This window comes from Salmo trutta, chromosome 23 (assembly GCF_901001165.1).
Source record: "Salmo trutta chromosome 23, fSalTru1.1, whole genome shotgun sequence".
In the NCBI taxonomy this organism is placed as follows: Eukaryota; Metazoa; Chordata; class Actinopteri; order Salmoniformes; family Salmonidae; genus Salmo; species Salmo trutta.
Genome location: NC_042979.1, coordinates 16961262 through 16980666, shown reverse-complemented (window position 1 = coordinate 16980666; position 19405 = coordinate 16961262). Strand labels below are relative to the sequence as shown.

Sequence of the window (19405 nt, the reverse complement as noted above, 5' to 3'; positions counted from 1 at the left end):
AAGGTAGGGGGGTATACAGAAGATAGCCCTATTTGGTAAAAGACCAAGTCCATATTATGGCAAGAACAGCTCAAATAAGCAAAGAGAAATTACAGTCCATAATTTTTTTCAGACATCAAACCATCAAGCACTATGATGAAACTGGCTCTCATGAGGACCGCCACAGGAAAGGAAGACCCAGAGTTACCTCTGCTGCAGAGGATAAGTTCGAGTTCGAGTTACCAGCCTCAGAAATCACAGCCCAAATAAATGCTTCACAGAGTCCAAGTAACAGACACATCTCAACATCAACTGTTCAGAGGCGACTGCATGAATCAGGCCTTCATGGTAGAATTGCTGCAAAGAAAACACTACTAAAGGACACCAATAAGAAGAAAAAACTTGCTTGGACCAAGAAACACAAGCAATGGACATTAGACCGGTGGAAATGTGTCCTTTGGTCTGGAGTCCAAATTTGAGATTTTTGGTTCTAACCGCCGTGTCTTTGTGAGACGCAGTGTAGGTGAACGGATGATCTCTGCATGTGTGGTTCCCACCGTGAAGCATGGAGGAGAAGGTGTGATGGTGTGGGGGTGCTTTGCTGGTGACACTGTCTGTGATTTTTTTAGAATTCAAGGCACACTTAACCAGCATGACTAACATTCTGCAGTTATACACCATCCCATCTGGTTTGTGCTTAGTGGGACTATCATTTGGTTATCACCAGGACAATGACCCAACACACCTCCAGGCTGTTTAAGGTCTATTTGACCAAGAAGTAGAGCTTTCCAGGGGAAGCTGGTTGAGAGAATGCCAAGAGTGTGCAAAGCTGTCATCAAGGAAAAGGGTGGTTACTTTGAAGATTCTAAAATCTTAAATATATTTTGATATGCTTATTTTTTGTGTTATTTCATAGTTTTGATGTCTTCACTATTATTCTACAATGTAGAAAATAGTAAAAATAAAGAAAAACTCTAGAATGAATGTGTCCAAACTTTTGACTGGTACTGTATGTATGTGTATGTGTGTATTTATGTGTATGTACAGTTCTCTCCACTTATATTGGCACCCTTGGTAAATATGAGCCAAATGGGCTGTAAAAAAAAATGTCTTTGCCGTTTATCCTCTTGGTCTTTCATTCAAAATATTCACAAAAAATCTAACCTTTAATTGAAGTAAAATGATTGAAAAAAATAAATGTGAAGTAAATGAAATAAAAAAAATTCTCCAAAACATGTTTGCCACAATTATTGGCACCCCTAGAAATTCTTATGAGTAAAATGTAACTGAAGTATATTCCCATGCATATTTAACGTTTTTAAGTTCACCTGATTGGTTAGGAATACTTAACTGGTAAGCCATGACTTCCTGTTTCACTGGGTATAAAAATGAGGTGACATACAGGTCAAGTTCCCATAGTCATCCATCACTATGGGAAAGATCCGAGAATACAGTAATGATGTGCGACAAAAGGTTGTTGAGCTGCACAAATCAGCAAATGGCTATGAGAAAATAGCTCAATGGTTGAAAATGCCCATGTCCTCAATCAGGGCAATAATTAAGAAGTTTAAAGCAATGTTAACAATCGGCCTGAAAGAGGACATGTGTCTATATTGTCCCCACGCACAGTGAGGAGGATGGTTAGAGTGGCCAAAAAATCTCCAAGGATCACAGCTGGAGAATTGCAGACGTTAGTTGAGTCTTGGTGTCAGAAAGTCTCCAAAACTACAATTAGACAACGCCTACATAACCACAAGTTGTTTGGGAGGATTGCCATAAAAAAGCCTTTGCTGTCATCAAACAACAAACTCAAGTGCTTACTGTTTGCCAAACGTTACTGGAACTTTCAATGGGACTGGGTTCTATGGCCAGATGAATCCAAAATAGAGCTTTTTGGAAACAAACACCAGAGGTGGGTTTGGTATAGACAGAAAGATATCCATGCAAAAGTATGGTGGTGGGTCTTTGTTGTTGTGGGCCTGTTTCTTCTAAAGGCCCTGGACAACTTGTTAGGATACATGGTATCATGGTATCATTAAATCAAAACCTGACTGCTTCTGCTAGGAAGCTAAACCTGGGCCGTGGTTGGATCTTCCAGCAGGACAATGATCCAAAGTACACCTCAAATCAACACAAAAATGGTTCACTGACCACAGAACCAAGGTTTTGCCATGGCAATCCCAGTCCCCTGTCCTAAACCCCATAGAAAACCTGTGGGATGAGCTGAAGAGGAGTCCACAAGCGTGGACCTCGGAATCTGAAGGATCGGGAGAGATTCTGTATGGAGGAATGGTCTCAGATCCCTTACCATGTGTTCTCCAACCTCGTTACTCATTATAGGAGAAGACTCAGAGATTTTATCTTGGCAAAGGGAGGTTGCACACAGTATTGAATGAAGGGGTGGCAATAATTGTGGCACACATATTTTAGCAAATATTTGTTTTATGTTAAGAATGTATTTTTTCTTGAAATTATTTTACTTTAATTAACAGTTAAATTTTTGTGAATATTTTCAATGCAATACCAAGAGGATAAACATTAAGATTTTTTTTTTACAGCCTGTTTTGCTCATATTTACCAAGGGTGCCAATATTAGTTGAGGGCACTGTATGTATGTGTGTATGTGTGTATATATACATTTATTTATATATATATATATATATATATATATATATATATATATATATATATATATATATATATATATATATATATAAATAAAATTAATTTAAAAAAATCCCCCCAAAATATGTGGGGGATTGTAAGTGATGCAGACAATTACATTGATGGAAGCTACAATCTATCTGCAATATTAAAGCTGATGCACCCCCCCAAAAATATACAAAAAAATACTATCGAAAACACACGACCCTGTCGTTGCAATTACCGTGCTCTACCAACTAAGACACACGGAACCCCACTGTACTGTGTGTGTGTGTGTGTATGTGTGTGTGTGTGTGTATAGGACAGAAGTCAGACGCCTCCACTGCTGGACTACTAGTAATTGTGTCCTGCATCGGTTTGTCTCTCCTGTTTCCTCGGCTTACCAATCCATCCATCCCTCCCCACCCCTCTCTCTTCCCCCCACTGACTGACTACCTGACTGACTGACTGACTGAAGACCTGGTCCAGAGAGAGACAGAGAGCTGAATGATATCAGAGACAGAGCAGGCTGCTGGATCAATGTCTCAGCCACAAGCCCAGTCCTAATCAATATATAGCACTGAGGGCCTAATGCTACCGGCCCCTATGCAACTAACGATCAGGGTCCCAAACCCACACACCCCAGGGTTGGGTTAAATGCGGAAGACATTCGGTTGAATGCATTCAGTTATGCATATTACTAGGTATCCCCCCATAGAGAATCAGTGTGCGCACACACACACGTACGCAGGCAGCTTACACATGCACACACACCCGCACACACTTGTCTACCCCTCTTACTCTCTCTATCCTTTCATAGGCCTAATGAGTAAGCTCATTATAGCCAAACAAGAGCTGGCCACTCTAAATATACAATTAGACCTGGGGTCCCTTTCAGCTGACTCCAGAACTGCTGGCTGAATATCTTATCGATCTCCTGACGCCAGCTGTTGATCTAACTTGTGTACCTGTGTCATTAATATAGAGTCCTCACAACAGGCTCTAGTGCCCTTGGAGTTCATCAGGGTAACTGTTGTTGTGTTCACATGTTTGTCCAGGTTCATGAATATCTTGTCTGAATACCAATCATGGCAAACTGAGAGAATGGACTGAGATAGACTTTTACCCATCTCTAGATGATGGTATGTCTCACGCTCCTTCTCCTTTTCACTGTCCCTCCTTTCTCACTATATCTCCTCCCAGCCCAATCTGCCTCTTCCTCCCACCACACAGCAGCCATCTCTGTACCCTGGCATCTGAGTCATTACTCTGACCCCTGAACCGGAGGTAAATCTGGGTTCAACAACATACACGACATGGGTCTGATACCCTGTGACATCTTTATATGATGATCAGTTTTAACCTCTTCATAGATGTCGTGTAAGACCTGATCAGAATTGAATCACCAGTTATGAAATAGGTTTGCAGTATGAAGATAAGCCTATAGCATGTTAATGTGTGTGAATGGTATACAAGAAGAGAGACGTCGTAGGAAAATCAGAATCAAAATCATGCATGCTGATGATTCAATACTTTCAGTTCAGGAGAATGTTTGTTTTATGAACTACGTAGGTGTGATCATGCGTCTTCATGCATATGTATGTGTGTGTGGGAGTATTTTAAATCTACTTACCTTGTGTGTGTGTGTGGATGTTTTTGTATGAGCTGCTCTGGCAAAGCTGTGTTAGAACCAAGCCGAGGCTTTCTTTGCAAATGAAGTTTCCCTCACTAATATAATTAATTAGGGCACTTATCTGGCCAGACAAAAGGCATTTGGAGTGAATTAGAATGCAGCATCTTGGTCCAGACAGGGAAATGAATCACTGTTATCAGGCAGCCAAAAACCCAGAGCTACCAACCACATAGCTCCTCATATCTGATCAATTAGCAGGCCTCTGGGTCCTCTATATATGCTGCTCCAGAACAACATAATGATCGCATCCTCAACATTTACACGATTGCATGGACCAGTTTGTAACCGTAAAGTAATGGCATGGTAACCATGTTTGATGACTTGTGAAAAGAAAAGAAAAGGATATGTTTGGAGTTTGAATATATAATTAAGCAGTAAGGCCCGATGGGATGTGCTATATGGTCAATATACCACAGCTAAGGGCTGCTCTTAGGATACAACCATTAGCCGTGGTATATTGGCCATATACCACAAGCTCCAGAGGTGCCTTATTGCTATTATAAACAGGTTACCAATGTAATTAGAACAGGTAACAAGTAGCTTTGCGTCATACCTGTGGTATATTGTCTCATATAACATGGCTTTCAGCCAATCAGCATCTCGGGCTCGTACAACCAGTTTGTAAAATATCACATAAAATGAAGCAGGGGCTTCTGACAGAGTGAAGAAGCTTCTCTTTAGAGCTTTGGTCAGTCAGTCAGTCAGTCAGTCAGTCAGTCAGTCAGTCAGTCAGTCAGTCAGTCAGTCAGTCAGTCAGTCAGTCAGTCAGTCAGTCAGTCAGTCAGTCAGTCAGTCAGTCAGTCAGTCAGTCAGTCAGTCAGTCAGTCAGTCAGTCAGTCAGTCAGTCAGTCAGTCAGTCAGTCAGTCAGTCAGTCAGTCAGTCAGTCAGTCAGTCAGTCAGTCAGTCAGTCAGTCAGTCAGTCAGTCAGTCAGTCAGTCAGTCAGTCAGTCAGTCAGTCAGTCAGTCAGTCAGTCAGTCAGTCAGTCAGTCAGTCAGTCAGTCAGGTCAGTCCAGTCAGTCAGTCCAGTCAGTCAGTCAGTCAGTCAGTCAGTCAGTCAGTCAGTCAGTCAGTCAGTCAGTCAGTCAGTCAGTCAGTCAGTCAGTCAGTCAGTCAGTCAGTCAGTCAGTCAGTCAGTCAGTCAGTCAGTCAGTCAGTCAGTCAGTCAGTCAGTCAGTCAGTCAGTCAGTCAGTCAGTCAGTCAGTCAGTCAGTCAGTCAGTCAGTCAGTCAGTCAGTCAGTCGAGAGAGGAGGTGGATCTACAGATGAGGAGAATGGAGAGAGAGAGAGAGAGGAGGTGGATCTACAGATGAGGAGAATGGAGAGAGAGATAGGAGGAGGTGGATCTACAGATGAGGAGAATGGAGAGAGAGATAGGAGGAGGTGGATCTACAGATGAGGAGAATGGAGAGAGAGATAGGAGGAGGTGGATCTACAGATGAGGAGAATGGAGAGAGAGATAGGAGGAGGTGGATCTACAGATGAGGAGAATGGAGAGAGAGATAGGAGGAGGTGGATCTACAGATGAGGAGAATGGAGAGAGAGCAGGTTGCACTACTTTATTTCAACTACCCAATTGGTAGTTACAGTATTGTCCCATCTCTGCAACTCCCGTACAGACTCAGGAGAGGCGAAGGTCGAGAGCCATGCGTCCTCCGAAACACGGCCCTGCCAAGCTACACTGCTTCTTGACACACTGCCCACTTAACCCGGAAGCCAGCCGCACCACTGTGTAGGAGGAAACACTGTACAACTGCCGACCAAAGTCAGTGTGCATGGACCTGGCCCGCCACAAGGAGTCTCTAGAGCACGATGGGACAAGGACATCCCGGCTGGCCAAACCCTCCCCTAACCCGGACGACGCTTGGCCAATTGTGCACCGCCTCATGGGTCTCCTGGTCGCGGCCAGCTGCGACACAGCCTGGTATTGAACCCGGGTCTGTGGTAACGCCTCAAGCACTGGGATGCAGTGCCTTAGACCGCTGCGCCCTCAGCTTGCACTTCTACGTGCCCTAATCTATAATTCTGCCATCCACCTCTGTGTAGGCTAATCTATAATTCTGCCATCCACCTCTGTGTAGGCCAGGGGTCGGCAACCCAAAATGTTGAAAGAGCCATATTGGACCAAAAAAACAAAAAACAAATCTGTCTGGAGCCGCAAAAAATTACAAGCCTTATATAAGCCTTATAATGAAGGCAACACATGCTGTAAGTGTCTATATTAGCTATATTAGCCTACTATCAAAATGATAAGTAGGCTACAAATACATAATGAGCATTCATGATTAAGCGTTTATTTTACCTGCAGCGCATCCCGGAGAGAATAACGCACCACGTGACTACTCTGCTGTACGATGGTGCTTTAAGTTAAACTTCCATTATAATATTAATGTATTATGTTTCGTTGCATTGATGAAATTATAGAAATACAATACAGAAATCCGATTTGATGTCATTTTAGGATTCGAAAAAACAACAACAAAATGTGCAACGTGCATAATAAGCCTCCTGTAATTTCAGACCTCCCCATGGAAATAAAATGCAGTCCTTTTCAATCCTCAATAATACCATACAATCCTCTTCTCTTTTCCCCATTATCTGGGCAACAGAGAGTGCAATAAAACAGCAGCCTTTTGAAAAGGTAAAGTATATAAAATTAAAATAATACAGTTTAAGTTCGATTTCTGTGCATTATCCTCTTCTCTTTTGACACGCACAATACAATGCAGCCATCCTCGGACCTGAGCAACAAAACTCAATAATATCCCTATGTGTCATTCCAAATATATACTGACAAAAATCAGAAATCACTTTATAAAAACAGCCACTTTGTTACTAAATATGTGCCTATGACAGGATTGTGTTCTTACCCGTTTAATGTGACTTCTGTTTTCGGACATCACTGGACAGCTTCTCAACATCGGGCATGTAAGATGTAACTTTAATCACGCAGGACTGCAAGCTCTCATCTGTGAGGCGGGTGCGGTATTTGGATTTTATGTAGTTCATGTTTGAGAATATCTGCTCGCACAGGTATGTTGATCCAAAGATGGATAATACTCCAAATGCATATTTCTTCATGTTCCTATAACTGTCAGGAAGAATGGAAATGTCTTTCCACGTTACTCTTTCTGTTATTTCACAACTTCTCATTACAAAGCAAACATGCAGGCAATCCTTCCGCATTGGCAATGAAAGCAAATGATTCGGTCCAAGAACTGTGGAATCCTCTGTTCTCCTCAGCTATCTTTCTCTTTTTCCCTTTGGGATCCATGGCCCATGACACACCCGCCGGTTTGTTTGCAACAGCCACCTGTCTGGCACTACGCCGAGCTGAAAGAAACGTGTGTCGCAGGCTATGACGTAAATCTTCGTTGACAGAAATGTTGAAATTAAATATTTATTATACAAATTTTTACAGCATTGGATAATAAATTATATTAAAACAAAAACAATTTCATATTTTTGAAAAAGCTCCAGGGAGCCACTAGGGCGGCGCTAAAGAGCCGCGGGTTGCCGACCCCCGGTGTAGGCTAATCTATAATTCTGCCATCCACCTCTGTGTAGGCTAATCTTAATCTGCAGTGCACTTCACACAAACACACATACACACACTCAAACATACATCCAAATTCCACTGCCTCAGAGACACAATGCGTCAAAGCCTGGAAGTAATCCAGAGTTAATACGATTAGTGATAGATGATGACTAACGTTGTGGTTTGCTCCTTTATTTTGTTTCTGTGTTGACGTCTGCATTTATTTACTTCGTGTGATTTTGACTCATCACAACTCATCCAAGTCAGCCAGTCATGTGGATTGAAAAGTTGTATACAGTGGCAAGAAAAAGTATGTGAACCCTTTGGAAATACCTGGATTTCTGCATAAATTGGTCATCAAATTTGATCTGATCTTCATCTAAGTCACAACAATAGACAAACATAGTGTGCTTAAACTAATGACACACAAATTATTGCATTTTTCTTGTCTATATTGAATACATAATTTACATATTCACAGTGTAGGTTGGAAAAAGTATGTGAACCCCTAGGTGAATGACTTCTCCAAAAGCTAATTGGAGTTAGCTAACCTGGATTCCAATCAATGAGGTGAGATTGGAGATGTTGGTTAGAGCTGCCTTGCCCTATAAAAACACTCACAAAATTTGAGTTTGCTATTCACAAGAAGCATTCACTTGAACAAAAGAGATGGCAGAAGATCAAGAATTGTTGATTTGCATAAAGCTGGAAAGGGTTACAAAAGTATCTCTAAAAGCCTTGATGTTCATCAGTCCACGGTAAGACAGATTGTCTGTAAATGGAGAAAGTTCAGCACTGTTTCTACTCTCCCTAGGAGTAGCTGTCCTGCAAAGATGACTGCAAGAGCACAGCGCAGAATCCTCAATGAGGTTAAGAAGAATCCTAGAGTGTCAGCTAAAGACTTACAGAAATCTCTGGAAAATGCTAACATCTCTGTTGACGAGTCTATGATACGTAAAACACTAAACAAGAATGGTGTTCATGGGAAGACACCACGGAAGAAGCCACTGCTGTTCAAAAAAATCATTGCTGCACATCTGAAGTTTGCAAAAGTGCACCTGGATGTTCCACAGCGCTACTGGCAAAATATTCTGTGCACAGATGAAACTACAGTTGAGTTGTTTGGAAGGAACACAACCCTATGTGTGGAGAAAAAAGGCACTGCACACCAACATCAAAACCTCATCCCAACTGTAAAGTATGGTGGAGGGAGCATTATGGTTTGGGGATGCTTTGCTGCCTCAGGGCCTGGACAGCTTGCTATCATCGACGGAAAAATAAATTCCCAAATTTATCAAGACATTTTGCAGGAGAATGTGAGGCTGTCTGTCTGCCAATTGAAGCTCAACAGAAGTTGGGTGATGCAACATGACAATGACCCAAAACACAGAAGTAAATCAACAACAGAATGGCTTCAACAGAAGAAAATATGGCTTCTGGAGTGGCCTGACCTCAACCCGATTCCTGACCTCAACCCGATTTGAGATGCTGGGGCATGACCTCGAGAGCAGTTCACACCAGACATCCCAAGAATATTGCTGAACTGAAACAGTTTTGTAAAGAGGAATGTCCAAAATTCCTCCTGATCGTTGTGCAGGTCTGATCTGCAAATACAGAAAAAGTTTGGTTGAGGTTATTGCTGCCAAAAGAGGGTCAATCAGTTCTTAAATCCAAGGGTTCACATACTTTTCCCACCCTGCACTGTGAATATTTACATGGTGTGTTCAATAATGACATGAAAATATATAATTGTTTGTGTGTTATTAGTTTAAGCAGACTGTGTTTGTCTATTGTTGTGACCTAGATGAAGATCAGATTTATGCAGACATCCAGGTTGTTCCAAAGGGTTCACATACTTTTTCTTGCCACTGTATGTTTACCCTCAACTCATAGAAAGAGGCCTAAGAGGCACGGCCCACACTAATCAGATCATAGGCTTGTTTGTTTGTTAATTTGGGGTTTGTTGTGTCTTTGGGTTTCTATATGTGATGGAGGAAGTCAGTGGAGTGGATGGAGGGGCGCTAGGTGATTCACAGAGACATCGAGTCTAATCTAGAAGGGAAATTACATCAGGTTCTTGTTTGTTTTGGCTTCTTTTTCAGCATCTGAGGCTAGGTTAATGTAATGTTCTGATATGGAGATAGGGCAGGCTGTCAACTATGACTCAGTGTCTGTTGACGAACACACACACACACACACAACCATGCATGAACACACATTACATGCATGAACACACACACACACACACACACACACACACACACACACACACACACACACACACACATACAGACACACACACACACACACATACAGACACACACACTTGTCGCTTTACCTATACATGCACTCTGTCAAACACACACACACACACACACATAAATATCCCACCTCTGTGCATTTATAATATAATATGCTACCTAGAGGCGACAGTGATGTATGTAAGAGCTTTGTCCTCGTGGATCCTCTTGCTCGCCGCTGTCCCAACCGGTTTCCACTGGTTACCACCTCCCTGCGAATAGGATGCGGGGGCGAGAGGTTCGCCTGGCTGCAGCCGGAGCCCTCCTCAGACAAATGCCAGCCGATGTGGCCTGACAAGCTCACCTCAGACCTCTGCCCAGGGAGCAGGGTCATAGGGTGACAGGGCACAACCCTGACCTCTCAGCGTGGATCAGCAACTCAGCACCCTTTCCCTCCCTCCCTCCCTCCCTCCCTCCCTCCCTCCCTCCCTCCCTTTCTTCCCCAGACATCCTTGCATTAATGGTACCCTTTCTCACAAGGCCTCTCAGTGCCCTCTTAAATGATGTGGTTCAGTTGCTATTGTCCAGGAGAATGTGTTCGCAGAAAGCTTCCTGAATGAATGATGCTAAAAGTGGCTAGATAGTGAGTGTTATTCATGATGTGCTGCTGTTTCCCGTTGTCATCCCTAGTTTGGAGAACATAGCCCAACATCAGCTCTTACATGCTGATTTCACATGATCTACTGTTTCATTCTCACGTCATGGTTCTTCATACCCAGCCAATGGGGTTAGTCAATACTTGAAGGTCATTGCTGCCAGGGAGACACAATGAGGTCCCTTTTCTGCTGACTTTCCATTTTCAGTAAATGTACATGTTAAGCCCCAACCAGCCCAATGTCACTCCAAAGCCACAGAGCACGGCTTGTCCGCTGGCTGGCTGGATGGTTGCTGATGATGCATGAAGCAGATGTCTGTTCCAGCCATGGTCACATGGTCGTAATATGTGCATACTGAGTGTACTACTGGGACATACTGGAGCAAATGAACGACATGGCTGACTACTGATGGGCTACTGGAACAAGCAATAAGGCACAGATAAACCATAGAGGAATAGTGTACATGCAAATGAACTGCTGTGTTGATAGTGAGGACTGTAAGATATACACTATACTGTACACCAGGAATGTGAGATAGTCCTATGCACTCTCCCTACTGTGCATAAGACTCTTAATAATCTGAAGTGATATAAGGTAATATGTTGATTAAAATGGCATGCTGCCTGCTCTGCCCTAGTATTAATGTATGCTGGATCATTCTGATCATGTTTCTGCCTTCCATCTCTTGGTGTTCTGCTTGATATGCTGGTCCCGTGTGTGTGTGTGTGTGTGTGTGTGTGTGTGTGTGTGTGTGTGTGTGTGTGTGTGTGTGTGTGTGTGTGTGTGTGTGTGTGTGCGTGTGCGTGTGAGCTGCCAGCGCACACACAGAGAGAGATGAGGAAGCAGCATCACTCCTAGACTCTGACTGTGTAACTTATCGCTGTGTGAGCAGCTGGGAGGCAACAGGAGAGGGGAGCTGAGCTTCTCAGTAATGCTCTGTAGTTATCAGACAGGGGGAGAGTGACAGATAGTTGCCCCACCGCCGGTGAAGATTCCCCCGGGCATAGCTATCTTGGTTGGCACAACATGGGCATGCTGATGGAAACTGAGACCAGGGAAGCCCAGTTGTTATTCCTTAGACAATAGGGTTCATAATTGCAATAATGTTTATCCATATTTTTTTGTATTGGTCTCAATATTTCTCTCCTTGTTAATTATCCATCCTTACTATCCATCCACCTACTATGTATTCTTCCACTGTCTGTTATCATCTATCTCTCTGCCTATATAAATTACTGGGCAATTCATGCTATTCACACAAACATGCCTCCCCTCCCTGCATGTTCACAGGCATAAAGTTAGGTAAATCACACCATTTCCAAATGTCACTGGCTGCCAACAGGGGTGAGCCATGTTTCCATCACACAGACAAGCATGCCATTTATCACATGCTCTTTAGTAACATTGTTCTATATCAGTTTCCCTCTGCAATCCCAGAATGCCTAGCTAGGTAGCACAGTCTGTCACAGGGGACATCTTCAGTCATGACACCCCATGCAGAGAGGCCAGGCCTGGGAGGGACAGATAGACAGAAACGCTGAGTCATACACAAGGACAGACACAAAGACAGACAGCCCAGACAGAGACAGTCCTCCAGCTGTTTGGGTGTTCTTTCTCTGGACTCTGACCCATACTGATGATGTGCTTGATTTCTGCTGAAGCATCCTTTTAGCATATGCTGTGATGTGGCCTCCATGTGTCTGTTTTTGAATAGCAGCATGTAGGTTAAAGAAGGATTGTGAGAGCATTGCAAACTAGGCTATGTTACACAACCCAAAAAAGTAGCCTACCGTTTTGCGATTTTTTTTCTTCTTCTCTGCTATCCATTTCATCAGAGAATCTGAGACGATTGGCAACTTTAGTGCCACTCTTTTCCGTTATGAATTGATTTTCTTATCTCTCCATGTGAAATGGGGTGTTTGCTTGAGGAATATGCCTTTGTCTCCTCTGCAGCTGCTCCCTAACTTCCCCCACAAAGAATCTGTCCTTTCCCACTCTGGTCACAGGGCTGTTTTTGAGTAATGGTTTAGATAGCGTTGCTGTTACTGCCTGCAGCGAGTTCCTGTTCCAATGAGCAAAACCCCACAGCCAAGATTGCAATGTAGAGGTCATCTCGCATTGTCCGTCCTCCTCTCTTTTTCCCTTCCCTCCCAAAATATATCACTCTGGCTGTATTTGGCCATGTCTGACCTTTGTTGTTAAGCTTTGTCAGCTAGCAACAGTCTGACGGGAAGGGTTCAGAGAAAGGCGTTTAGTTAGTGTACTGATATGGCTGGAATAGAATGCTTGAGGCTAGGTTCACTAAGGACACCAAGGCACAGTTAACTGGTGTTGTGTAATACCACTGTACCTGATGGGGCAAATAGGACCGACGGGTAGGATTGCACACTGATCTGACAGATGGCATGCTATCATCCAACCCTGTGGCTGTCTAGGACCAGTGCCTATCCTCCACCACTGCCACACCCCAGACACTTAGCCCTTCCAATTTGCCCTTTCCATGGATGAGATACACGTGTGTAAACTGGGTTGTGAGCCGTTCCACTTCCTTTGAGGAATGCTTGATCACTTTGATTTGTTCAAACAGAATAGAGCTCTCTGTTTACAGGGCGTTTCCTGCCTCCACAGGTGGCGCCTCTCAGTGTACTTGTCATTTATATTTAATGGACGGCATGCCGGGCGGCGGACACAAACGCTCGCCCCCCACCTGATGGAGGGGCTAAGTGGTTGGGAGGAGGTCAGATTCAGCTGCACCCCTGTGCCTGATGTGGAGTCAGGACTTTAGAGTGGAACTCCACTGTTTCATTTACCCAGTAGTCTAATGGACATGAATGTGTGTCTACAGGGCCTAAGCTGTAGAGCTGCAGCCGTAGAAGTCAGGCTAGGACATGGCAGCCAGTTGTGACTGTTTAGCAGCCTGCCACGGCTCCAGCAAGCCCCTGGAAAGCCCAAACTGGCAGCACCGGGCGGCTTAGGAGAGGAAAGGGGGTAGAGGGAGGCTAGAGAAAGAGACAAATGACATTTTTCATCTGTACAGAGGGGAGCCCCTTGGTGATGCTAGCTGTTACTGCTACTGCCCACCGCCCCAACACACAAACAGCCTCTATCTGTACTCCTCTCCACTACCACAGAGCAATGGCCCTGGAGAGAGGTATGCTGGATGTCACACACACGCACACACACACACACACACACACACACACACACACACACACACACACATTGTGTCACTTTGTGACAGTATGCACATGCACACACTGTGGTAGTCTGATGCCTGCCCTTAGACTGCAGTGTGGTTATATGTGTGCTCTGTGCAGACCAGAGGGAGAAGAGCCAGAGTGGCGGAGGCGTGAGGGTTCAGAGTGTTCAGCCTGTTAGCCTAGCCGGGAGCCCCATTCCACCAGTGGGTCAGAATGAGCCATTTCCTCAGGAAGAGCCCGGTCTCTTTATGAGAGTACTGCAGAGTGCACAGGCCTGCTAATTAGAGTCCCCCTCTTCAGAGCCTCTGTTATTACTACTTTAGGATTCTTCTAGCTCTCTCACATCCATAGAGACTGGCCATATAGCAACACTGCATACGATACATTCATAGTGGGTCCTCAAAGGGGTTAAGAGGAGAAATAATGACAATGTGAGAGGACTGTATGTATATATTTAGCCTTGCTTATAGCTACTGTGTGTGTAAACTACATTAAGCAGATGCTTGGTTGGCCACAGAGGATAATAGTTAATCATACTATTTTTATCCCTTAGAGCACATACATATTCTTGTTAGATTAATGCAGTGGCTCTACTGTACCATAGGGAGCATTCTGGATGGTTTATGTACAGGATATTTCTCAGACGTTCCCAATACTAAACCCAAACCAGCACTCCACAGCTACTCTCATGACCTCACCATTATCCCCATCCATATCCTCATTGCTATTCTGATGTCAGCAACTGGTCACATTCTAAAGAAAGCATCATATTCATATTTGAGAATTCTATGGAACTACTCGGGCAGTTTGGAGAAGCGAGAGGCACGTTTCACATGGTTTCCCATCGCCGATAATTGTGGGTTTTTTTTGTACTCCGTCAAAGTACTTCATATGAGCTTTTATCACGAGCATGTGGGTGTATTATCTTTACAAAGCCACTCTTCTTTGCTCTTTAATAAAGTGGCTTATGGGTTGGAGAATTGGTACAGAGGGAAAAATGGCCTCATGAATGAATTAGTCGTCTGCAACAGATTACTGCGGCAATAAAATAGCGTGTTCCTCATCTCGACAGCTCAAAATCCCTATATCACATTCATAGCCACTGCTCCATTTTCCTGTGTGAGATTAAACGCTGTGTTGTGTTTTCTTTAATCCCCCCCAGACACACAGGGAGAGAGAGAGAGAGATGGAGAGAATTAAAGAGAGAGATGGGTCTCTGCAACCCTGTCACCTTTCCTGCACCGCAGTACTCTCATTGCCTAGACTAAAGCACTAAACCAGGGACTAAAGTTTACCAAGATGTGCCTCAGCTGCATGTACAGCACATGACCCTCCGCCAATCCAAAAGGTTCTTCCTATTCAGGTCCACCTATATTTTTCAACATACAAATGACTATTACATTTCTGTTCCCCTCCTGGTTCCCCTATACTGTACCTAAAACATCCCCAAACTACGTTCAGGTCCAACTCTTATCTACAGTATTTAGCTTACAAATAACGATCAGATGCCTGATTTTACAGCTTCCTAAAGCTCCTGCCGTTACAGCCACCCGGGGAAGGAAAGCTAAGGTTGACAACTACAGTACCTACCATAAGTGCCTGAGTATAAAAAGCAATCTGCAGCGCGAGCATCTGCAACATCAGTGGAGCTGAATGGGCAGACATAAAAGTCAAGTGGTGCTACCGTAGCAGAGAGCAGAGACCAGAGACCAGAGGGGGCTGCTGGAGGGAGACAGACAGGAACAGCAAATAATGGAGTGTCAAGTGTTTTTATTTTTCATCGTGGACTCTGGGCTATTGCGTTTTCTGAACTTGGGAACGTGGGGAGAGGTACGGGGAGGGGACCCTGTCTCGCCGGTAGCCATGGTAACAACAGTAGGGGGATTGTGGCTGTTAAAAGGGCTGTGGCGGAAATATGAAACAACTTCTCTGGTGGTTATTTCCCCTAATCTTCTACCTGATTCTACACCACGCCCTGTGTGGGTGTGACTGGGATCAGACAACAGTGAACATGAGCGTTTTTATTCATGTTGTGTTTGGAATTTGACATCCCATGTTTCCATTTGCGAAGAGTTTCCAAGGACCCTTAAAAGAGCGACTAGCACTGCTACCCTGTCTTCCATTAGGAGACATGTTCATCTGAGAAACAACTGTCACTGAGCCAGGAAAGCAAATATGATATCTATCTATTCTTCTGATATGTATTCAAGACCAAGAGAAGCACAGCAAGAAAACAATGAATAAACAATCAGATGAGTGTGTATTAAAGGCACAGTCCAGCCGCTGAACATGACGGACGGTGTGCAGCGAGCCAGACGTCTACTGTACCTCCCTCTCGGCCGGCAGGCGTCACGCACACTCAGCGCCCCATGTATTTGACAGATCCCATTTCTTAGAGTGGGCTCCGGCTGATCACGATACAAGGCTTCAATTTACCCGAGATGTATGAAAAACAAGCATTCACTTAATTTTTTTATTTTTTGGGGGGGGCAAAAAAAGAAAGAGAGAGAGGGACTGGGAGGAGAGAAAGAGAGGAGAAGAGAGAGAGAAAAAAGTAATTTAACCAGCATGTGGGTCAGTGATCTGGAAACTGTAATATTGCTTTTACATTCAGTTCATCTGCTGCCCCTCCTATAGCACTGACTGTCTCTTCTCCTCCTATAGCACTGACTGTCTCTTCTCCTCCTATAGTACTGACTGTCTCTTCTCCTCCTATAGTACTGACTGTCTCTTCTCCTCCTATAGTACTGACTGTCTCTTCTCCTCCTATAGTACTGACTGTCTCTTCTCCTCCTATAGTACTGACTGTCTCTTCTCCTCCTATAGTACTGACTGTCTCTTCTCCTCCTATAGTACTGACTGTCTCTTCTCCTCCTACTGTACTGACTGTCTCTTCTCCTCCTATAGTACTGACTGTCTCTTCTCCTCCTATAGTACTGACTGTCTCTTCTCCTATAGTACTGACTGTCTCTTCTCCTCCTATAGTACTGACAGTCTCTTCTCCTCCTATATTACTGACTGTCTCTCCTCCTCCTATATTACTGACAGTCTCTCCTCCTCCTATAGTACTGACTGTCTCTCCTCCTCCTATAGTACTGACAGTCTCTTCTCCTCCTATGGCACTGACTTCTCTTCTCCTCCTATAGTACTGACTGTCCCTTCTCCTCCTATAGTACTGACTGTCTCTTCTCCTCCTATAGTACTGACTGTCTCTTTTCGTCCTATAGTACTGACTGTCTCTCCTCCTGCTATAGTACTGACTGTCTCTCCTCCTCCTATATTACTGACTGTCTCTCCTCCTCCTATATTACTGACTGTCTCTCCTCTTCCTATATTACTGACTGTCTCTCCTCCTCCTATATTACTGACTGTCTCTCCTCTTCCTATATTACTGACTGTCTCTCCTCCTCCTACTGTACTGACTGTCTCTTCTCCTAGAGCACTGACTGTCCCTTCTCCTAGAGCACTGACTGTCTCTCCTCCTATAGTACTGACTGTCTCTCCTCCTCCTATTGTACTGACTGTCTCTTCTATTCCTATAGCACTGACTGTCTCTTCTCCTCCTTTAGCACTGCCCGTCTCTCCTCCTCCTATATTAGTGACTGTCTCTTCTCCTCCTATAGCACTGCCCGTCTCTCCTCCTCCTATATTACTGACGGTCTCTCCTCCTCCTATATTACTGACTGTCATTCCTCCTCCTATATTACTGACTGTCTCTCCTCCTCCTATAGTACTGACTGTCTCTCCTCCTCCTATAGCACTGACTTTCTCTTCTATTCCTATAGCACTGACTGTCTCTTCTCCTCCTTTAGCACTGACTGTCTCTTCTCCTCCTATAGCACTGACTGTCTCTCCTCCTCCTATACTACTGACTGTCTCTCCTCTTCCTATATTACCTACTGTCTCTCCTACTCCTATATTACCTACTATCTCTCCTCCTCCTATTGTACTGACTGTCTCTCCTCCTCCTATATTACTGACTGTCTCTCCTCCTCCTATATTACTGACTGTCTCTCCTCCTCCTATATTACTGACTGTCTCTCCTCCTCCTATATTACTGACTGTCTCTCCTCCTCCTATATTACTGACTGTCTCTCCTCCTCCTATATTACTGACTGTCTCTCCTCCTCCTATATTACTGACTGTCTCTCCTCCTCCTATATTACTGACTGTCTCTCCTCCTCCTATATTACTGACTGTCTCTCCTCCTCCTATATTACTGACTGTCTCTCCTCCTCCTATAGTACTGACTGTCTCTCCTCCTCCTCCTATAGTACTGACTGTCTCTCCTCCTCCTATAGTACTGACTGTCTCTCCTCCTCCTATATTACTGACTGTCTCTCCTCCTCCTATATTACTGACTGTCTCTCCTCCTCCTATAGTACTGACTGTCTCTCCTCCTCCTATAGCACTGACTGTCTCTCCTTCTCCTATTGTACTGACGGTCTCTTCTCCTCCTATAGCACTGACTGTCTCTCCTCCTCCTATATTACTGACTGTCTCTCCTCTTCCTATATTACCTACTGTCTCTCCTACTCCTATATTACCTACTATCTCTCCTCCTCCTATAGTACTGACTGTCTCTCCTCCTCCTATAGTACTGACTGTCTCTCCTCCTCCTATATTACTGACTGTCTCTCCTCCTCCTATATTACTGACTGTCTCTCCTCCTCCTATATTACTGACTGTCTCTCCTCCTCCTATATTACTGACTGTCTCTCCTCCTCCTATAGTACTGACTGTCTCTCCTCCTCCTATAGTACTGACTGTCTCTCCTCCTCCTATAGTACTGACTGTCTCTCCTCCTCCTATAGTACTGACTGTCTCTCCTCCTCCTATAGTACTGACTGTCTCTCCTCCTCCTATAGTACTGACTGTCTCTCCTCCTCCTATAGTACTGACTGTCTCTCCTCCTCCTATATTACTGACTGTCTCTCCTCCTCCTATATTACTGACTGTCTCTCTTCCTCCTATAGTACTGACTGTCTCTCTTCCTCCTATAGCACTGACTGTCTCTTCTCCTCCTAGAGCACTGACTGTCTCTCCTTCTCCTATTGTACTGACTGTCTCTCCTCCTCCTATAGTACTGACTGTCTCTCCTCCTCCTATAGTACTGACTGTCTCTCCTCCTCCTATTGTACTGACTGTCTCTCCTCCTCCTATATTACTGACTGTCTCTCCTCCTCCTATAGTACTGACTGTCTCTCCTCCTCCTATATTACTGACTGTCTCTCCTCCTCCTATATTACTGACTGTCTCTCTTCCTCCTATAGTACTGACTGTCTCTCTTCCTCCTATAGCACTGACTGTCTCTTCTCCTCCTAGAGCACTGACTGTCTCTCCTTCTCCTATTGTACTGACTGTCTCTCCTCCTCCTATAGTACTGACTGTCTCTCCTCCTCCTATAGTACTGACTGTCTCTCCTCCTCCTATTGTACTGACTGTCTCTCCTCCTCC

At 44.3% G+C, this 19405-nt stretch overlaps 1 protein-coding gene and 1 long non-coding RNA gene across 12 annotated transcripts in view; one reads left to right on the top strand and one right to left on the bottom strand.

Annotated features, from left to right (window-relative positions):
• LOC115159493 (guanine nucleotide exchange factor VAV2) overlaps window positions 1–19405 on the top strand; it is a 216772-nt gene that overhangs the window by 104672 nt on the left and 92695 nt on the right. The gene's annotated exons all lie outside the window — the stretch shown is intronic.
• Window positions 6769–7269, bottom strand: LOC115159494 (uncharacterized). Its single transcript, XR_003868896.1, has 2 exons — window positions 7185–7269; window positions 6769–7055 (listed from the first exon to the last, which is right to left on the bottom strand). It is a non-coding gene; the product is annotated as an uncharacterized LOC115159494 (long non-coding RNA).